At 39.9% G+C, this 7,923-nt stretch overlaps 1 pseudogene; it reads right to left on the bottom strand.

Moving 5' to 3' along the window:
• Positions 1–797: 797 nt before the first annotated feature.
• On the bottom strand, positions 798–1,955 carry LOC103586502 (annotated as a pseudogene).
• Between the last annotated feature and the right edge of the window lie 5,968 nt (positions 1,956–7,923).

Raw genomic sequence — 7,923 nt, 5'->3', positions numbered from 1 at the left:
ACTTTAAAGAAGTTTAGTATCCATTTACCTATACCAAACCAGTAGACTTAATTTTCTCCCTTAGGAAGTTTTCAACCAAATTCGAGTTGAACTAATCTTACTCTAAAGTACAAGAAAGGATATGCAAGACAGGTGATTGTTCTGTGACACATAAGAGAAGCATCCCTGCAACAGCACTGGCCCAAGACGAACCACATGAAGAACTGGCTGACAGGCAAAGTGGCCCATTAAGTCTACCAAAAAGCAAGGAGACTTTAATTTCAGCACAGGAAGAGGATTTCCTGCCATGTCTGGCTTTTAACTGTACCCAGATCTCTAATAGGTCTTAGGTTCCCACAACTGACAGGGCTGGAACGCATACTGGCCCAGCCAGGAGGGTCAAAGTTGTCCAAACTAGCCAGTGAGCATCTCTGCTCCATAATTTGTCAATGCTCATGTTGATAGTGGTAAAAGACTCAGGACACCTGGGTTTTGGAACAGCACATACATTATTTACCTAGTAAGCAAAAATTGAAATTCTTGTCCAGGGTAAACAATACAAAAATAGGTAATGAGGCCCCCATACATCACGGCAGTGATTATTTAGTCTTAACTATAGGTTAAGGCAGTACACAATGGCCTCTTCCACACAGTGAGGACAAGCTTGGTACTAATGTTTTTCAAAAACCAATTATGTCTCTAGCTCTAGCCTCAGTTTAATACATTTAAAATATATCTACATATAATATATATATATATATATATACCTTTCCTATGTCCAATTCAAGATAAAAGGAGAGTGGAGCACAAGACACCAGCTACCCAGAGTCCCTGGAATAGAAAGAGCTCCAGAAGCCAGGGGGTGTGAGCACATTCATGTCACGGGGTTTGAGATTATAGGTCCTTGGTGTTTCTTCACTTCTATCACTGATAGTTCCATCTTAGGCTGCTTAACGGTTCCTCAATTTTCACCCTTTCAGGTGGCCTGAACGTGGATTAGTTCCACTGGAGAGGGCTTCTGGGCTCCTCGATGGCCCTGGTTGGCAAAGCCTCCCACATCATACTTGTGGAGGGATCGTGGTTCCAAGGGGCTTTATTTATCTGATGGGTTTCTGTCCTTTTCCCCACTTCTATAATCCATGGTGCTAGGATTTGGGCTAGGTGAGGCTATGGAAGAACCCAATGTAAACCAGCCTCTGGTCTTTTGCTTAGGGGAAAAGGAGGGGTGCTGTTTCGGGTGGACTGGGCTGCTGCAGTCTGTTTCACTTCTTTTGTTGTCTCTCCACTCTGTAGCTTTAGTTTGTGGAGTGCTTCTGCCACTAGAAGGTGCTTGGTTTCATTGATGGTAAGGCCCTTGTGGGGTGTGTAGACACCATCTCTCAGCCTTGTTCATTGTTCAAAATGCTGAATATTCTCCTGGGTCTATTTTGTGATCAGAGAATTCATGATAAATGGGTAAGTTTAGCTTTCACCACTGGAACCTCGTCCACACTATCAATGGCCAAAGATACAGTCATGGCAGGGGAGGATACTCTGGCCTCTCCTTCCTCCACCTTGGCGATGTGCTGATACTTGAGCTCTGGAATCATTGGCTTCCAGGGGATGCTGCGCATGTCTGATGGAGGAAGAGTCACAAGCATAGGATCCTTGAGGACATCATCATGGCTGAATGCCCAGCAGTACATCCCAATGGGCAGGGATATCTTGCCTATAGGCCCACTAGGCTCAAGAGCAGGTACTCCTGGTTGTCTCAAAGCCTTTGAATGTCTGGGATCCAGCTGCTTTTTCTGTACAGAATTCAGAGTTGAGTCCCCAGCTGCTACACAAAGCTTCCCAGGAGAAGTCCATCCAGAGGTTCTGTTCTTCCAGTACTGGGGAGCTGCCTGTGCTCCAAGCTCCCCGACATCTCCTGAGGGGCTATGGCATGGTTTGGAACCCAAGCCATGGTAAGAGCAGCATTGTGGCAAAAGCAACATTGAAGGCCTCTAGCACCAACCTGGGGGCACTGCTGAAATCTGTATTTTCCTTTGTTCATTCATCTATTCAGTTTTCATGGAGCACCTGGTATGTGCCAGGCATGATACTTTACTGAATTACACCAACAGCATATTGAGCGCTTACAGAGTACCAGGCCAGTAATGCTTGTTGTTGAATCCTCAGAGTAGGGCTGTAGTGGACTGAATTATGTGCCCCCCCAAATTCACTGATGCTTGAATTGTGTTTCCTGAGTTTTATGTATTGGAAACTTAGCCCCCACTGTGACTATTAAGAGGGTGGGAAATCCTGCTATGGTAATTGAAAGGTGGAGCCTTGAAGAGGTGATTGGATTATAGGACCATGCTGTAGTGAATGGATTAAAAAGGGTGGTCAGGTGAGTGGTTCTAAGGGCTTTAAAAGAAGAGGAGAGTCTGTCTCTGCTCTCTCTGCTTCCACCATCTTGCAATGTGAGACCCTTGGGTTGCTGTCACCACCATCAGATGGACTTTGGACTTCCTGGCCTCAGAAACTGTAAGCAAATAAATTTTGTTTTCTTTATAAAATGCCCAATTCCATGCATTTTGTTAAAAGCAACAGAAACAGACTAATACAAAGGCTTTGTGGTAGGGATTTTTATCCTGTTTTATAGATCAGGAAATTGAGGCAACAGTAAAGAGAAGGTAAGTAACTTGCCCACTAGAAAGTGGTGGAACTGGAACATGGATGCAAGGCTGTCCAGATGCCCTTGTTTTTGTGGTTGTTTCCTTGCAAGCAATTTATTACTCATATAAAAAATTATGTCATTATATGATTTTAACCTTTCATTGTCTTAGTGCTATGTTATAATTCTGTAAATTGAAGGTGATAATAGATATGTAAATTCTGTTCTATATAGTAGATTTCCTTCTGCCTTTGTGGAAAAATCAGTTTTGCTAATTATAAATAAAGCTGCTATATACCTCTGTGTGTAGGTTTTTGTGTGGATGTAAATTTTCAACTCATTCAGGTAAATGCTAAGGAGTGCAACAAGTGGATTATTGTAAGAGTACATTTAGTTTTGTAAGAAATTGCCAAATAACTTTCCAAAGTGGCTGTACCATTTTGCATCCCCACCAGCAATGAATGAGAGTTCCTGTTGCTGCACATCCTTGTCAGCATTTGGTACTGTCCGTGTCTTGGATTTTGGCCATTCTAATAGGCATGTAGTAGTATATCACTGTTGTTTTAATTTACATTTCCCTGGTGATGTATGATATGGAGTATCTTTTACAAGATTATTTGCTATCTGTATATCTTCTTGGTGAGATGTCTGTTTGGATCTTTTGCCTATTTTTTAATCAGTTGTTCATTTTATGTTGCATTTTAAGAGTTCTTTGTATATTTTGGATAGCAATCCTTTATGAGATATGTGTGAGGCTTGTCTTCATTCTCTTGTTTCTTACATAAAACTTTTTCTTTCATATTGCACTGGCTAGGACCTTCATTCAGTACACTGTTAAGTCTAAAGGAATAACAGCTATCTTTGTTTATTCCCTTAAAGAGACTACAAGTGTATAATGTTCTGGTCTTAGATGTGATGTTTACTGTAGATTTTTGACAGATGCCTTTTGCACTTTAAGAAAGTTCTCTATTCTAAGTTTGCAAAAAGCTTCTTTCCCCCCTGTATTTATTGAGATTATTGTATATTTTGGTCAGTTAATATGATAGATTATATTAGTAGATTTTCTAGTGTTGAACCAACCTTGCATTCCTGGGATAAGACCTATTTGGTTATTATTAATATTTTATGCATTCCTGGATTTGGTTTGTTCAGATCCTGTTTAGAATTTTTGTACTTTTGTAAGTGAGTTTGATCTATAATTTTCTTTTCTTTTGCTGTCCTTGTCTGGTTTTCATCTTGAAGTTATACTAGTCTCATGAAATGAGTTGGAATGCTTGGAATGCTTTCACCCTTTTCCCCCCCTCTATTCTAGCTGTTTATAGAAAGTAAACCTAATCTCTTTTTGCCTCAGTTTCCTAACTTGGAAAATAAACATATCAACCTCATAGGGATGTTTTGAGGATTAAAACAGTGAAAATGAGTGAAGCAATTAGAACAGTGCAATAACATAATAAACTACCTTTTACTTTTAGCTGTTCTTACTATTATCTTACTTTCTAGAAGTTTATATAAGATAGTTATGATGTGTTCCTGAAGGTTGGTTAACGTTCACCTGCAAAACCGTCTAACATTTTTTCATGGGCATATTTTAACTACTTATTCAATTTTTTTAATGTCAATTGGTCTACTAAGTTTTATTTTTTTCTTCTGGAATTGCTTTTGGAAAGTTTTTATTTTCTAGCAGTTTGTCCATTTTGTCTAAATTTTCAAATTTATTGGCCTAATGTTTATAGTATACTCTTATTAATATTTGATTGCTGCTATGGCTGTATTTATGGCTTTCTTTTCATTCCTAATCTTATTTTTTTGAGAGTGTTTAACTAATTAAAGTTTAGATTTCTTTATATATTTGCTTTAATTACCCTCTGCAGGTCCTTGTAGGTAATGGTTTTCATTATCATTGACTTTTACATGTTTTCTAATTTCCACTGTAGTTTCTTACTTGACCTATGAATTCATTATATTTATAAATTAAAAATTTCCAAACAGATAAGGTTTCTATTTTTTTATTACTGAATTTTATTGTATTGTCATCAGAGACTGGGTTTATATAATATCACTCTGTTTCAATATTTATAATACATTTATTTATTATTTATTTCCTATATTCCCCCACTGGAATGTCATCCAAATGAAGAAAGCAAGGAATTTACTCTGTTTAATTTACTATTATTTTTCCAGTGTGTAGAACGGTTGTTGGCACATAGGAGTGACTCAACATTTGCTGAATAAAAGAATGATCGATACTGATGGTAATCCTTGGTGATCAGAGTCTATTTCTTCTAGGTGGTCTTCCTGGATCACTAAGAGTAGAATACAAATTCTCCTAGGCTGTAGTTCATACCAGTAGACTTGGCTCCATATCTATGTATTCACATGTGAAGACATACCCATACGTGTCTGAAAATCGTCAAAATTTCCTGAGTTTCAAAGTAGAACTTGGAAGACATTGTCTACTCCCAAATTAATTTGATTCTAATCTGCCAACTCTCAGCACTTCAGCTTTAATGTGATTTCTGCTTCCTACAAAAGGAAGAGGCTGTTTCAGTGCATTTAGGCAGCAATAACAAATTGCCATAGACTGGATGACTTATAAACAACAGAAATGTATTTCTCGCAGGCCTGGAGGCTGGAAGTGTGAGATCAGGGTGTCAGCAAGGTTGGTTCTAGCGAGGACTCTCTTCTGGGCTGCAGATGGCTGACCTCTCTGCATCTCCACCTGATGTAAGAGGAGAACAAGCTGTCTGGGGTGCCTTCGTATAAGAACACTAATCTTAGAGCACTCATGACCTAATCACCTCCCAAAGAGTGACCCTACCTCCTAATGCCATCACCTTGGGGATTAGGATTTCAACATATAAATTGTGGGGGAACAGAAATATTCAGACCACAGCATTCACCATAGCAGAACTGGGAAACCTCACGAAAGGTTTTTGTTTTCCATATTTAATGTTCTGCACAAAACAATATTCATGCATTCTGTCAAGCAGCTACAGAGAAGGAACAGCTGGCCATTACTCAGCTTGGTGTATCAAACAGATATTTTTGAAAATATACAATCTTTGAAGATTTTTATTCTTCAGACAACTTTGGCTTTGGAAACCCTGTATATCTTAAAAGCAGTTTCACAATGTCAGTAGTTTCCTGTGATTGATAGTCACAGCACAATGATCTCATGGAGACATTAAAAACGTGGCATAGGAAAAGAAAAAAAGGACTTTACAATATTGGATTCTATAGCAGTAAGTAATATTCTTTTGGCTTTCCTTCCCATTACTAAGGATTTTTTTTTCTCCTCTTCTGAAAGGTCTGTGTTTTATTGCATTCTAGATTTGGACATACTAATAAAAAGTATATTTTTTTCTATGCTTGTCAGAATCCTCTTTCTCAATATAGACTGAATTATTGGATAAGTGCTGTAATTCCATTTATCTTTGGAATTTTGAAGCCCCAAATTAAAAACAAACAAACAACTTCCCCCCACCAAAATTCCAATAAGTAGAGATACTAGGTGGAGCATTGACATTGGCTTGTCTCTCTTGGGTGCAATGGGCATGATTGTGTGTTATACTCTCAGAGAGGGGAGAAGTGGTGCCATTACTGAATGTGGTGGCTAGAAGTAAAAGCTGCATGATATGGAGAAACAGTGAGATAGTATGTCAATCGTTTTGGAAAAAAAAAGTTTATCTTACAAAATGTAGAAGGAAGTTATTCTTTTCCCTAGTTAGAGTGCCTTGTAAGTAAGTTACGGTGGGATAGCTGCTCTAACAAATAGACCCAAGAATGTAACAGCTTATAACAGAAATTGATTTCTTGCTCAGTAACTGTCTGGCGTAGATGTTCATCTTGGCAGGGTGGCTCTCCTAGACCAGTTCATTCAGAAACCCAGGCTTCTTCCATCTTGTGGCTCTGCTATTCCTTAGAGCAGGAGTTACAATTTTGGGGGGAAATTATCAGATAGTAAATATTTTATGCTTTGCAGGCTGTATTGTCTCTGTGACAGTTAATGTTGTATGTACAATGAAAGTAGTCATAAATAATATATAAACTAATTGTATGGCTGTGTTCTAATCAAACATTATTTATAAAAAAGAGGTAGCATGCTGGATTTGGCTCTTGGGGCATAGTTTGCTGACCTTGGCCCCAAAGCCTGGTCATACTCTTCTGTATTCAGCTGAAAAAGGGAAGAAACACAAAGAAACAAGTGTGGGAAGTACCCAGGGGCCAGGCTTGGAAGTTAAAATACATCATTTATCCTCATATTTTATTGGCTTCAAACCAGTCATGTGATGATACCCAGCTGGCAGGGAGGATGGGAAATGTAGTCTGGCTGTGTGTCCAGGAAGAGGAGACATACTGGTGAACAGGTGGCAATCTTTACCACATCCAGCACAATAGAAAATCTAAAAATGGAATTTAAGGTCCATTCTCAAACTATCCTATTATGTTTTCAAACAGGGGGCTAGAAGAGTATGGCTTGGGTTTGAATACTAGCTGGGTTACTTCCTAATTATGTATTTGTGGGTAATTTGTGTAACCAGTCTGTGCCTCACTTTTCTTACCTGGAAAATGAGTGTAATTATGGCTATTACGTGGGGTCATTGTGAATATTAAATTAAACAAACCAAGAAAAAACTGTTGATATGACTATCACTTAAAAAGTGTTCAGTAGGGCTGGCCCGGTGGCGCACTGCTACAGTGCGCCGCTTGGGAAGCGCGGCGGCGCTCCCACCGAGGGTTCGGATCCCACATACAGACCGGCCGCTCACTGGCTGAGTGAGGTGCGGGAGCAACACCGAGGGTTGCGATCCCATAGCTGGTCCCGGTCCGGTACGGGCGCGACACTGAGGGTTGCGATCCGTGGCCGGTCACGAAAAAAATACAAAAAAAAAAAGTGTTCAGTAGGGCTGGCCCGGTGGCGCACTGCTACAGTGCGCCGCTTGGGAAGCGCGGCGGCGCTCCCACCGAGGGTTCGGATCCCACATACAGACCGGCCGCTCACTGGCTGAGTGAGGTGCGGGAGCAACACCGAGGGTTGCGATCCCATAGCTGGTCCCGGTCCGGTACGGGCGCGACACTGAGGGTTGCGATCCGTGGCCGGTCACGAAAAAAATACAAAAAAAAAAAGTGTTCAGTAAATAGTAGTTATTATCATTATTATTTGAACAATGACTTAGTCTATTTCCTGGTAGAGTATAAGTTAATACTTTGCTGCTGGGCTTAAATTTCTGCTCCACTTCTTACTAGCAGCATAATCTTGGACAGGTTATTTAACCTCTCTGTGTCTCAATTTCTTCATTTATAAA

Source organism: Galeopterus variegatus, unplaced genomic scaffold (genome assembly GCF_000696425.1).
Source record: "Galeopterus variegatus unplaced genomic scaffold, G_variegatus-3.0.2 Scaffold345, whole genome shotgun sequence".
NCBI classification, from domain to species: domain Eukaryota; kingdom Metazoa; phylum Chordata; class Mammalia; order Dermoptera; family Cynocephalidae; genus Galeopterus; species Galeopterus variegatus.
This window is presented reverse-complemented; position numbering and strand designations above follow the sequence as displayed.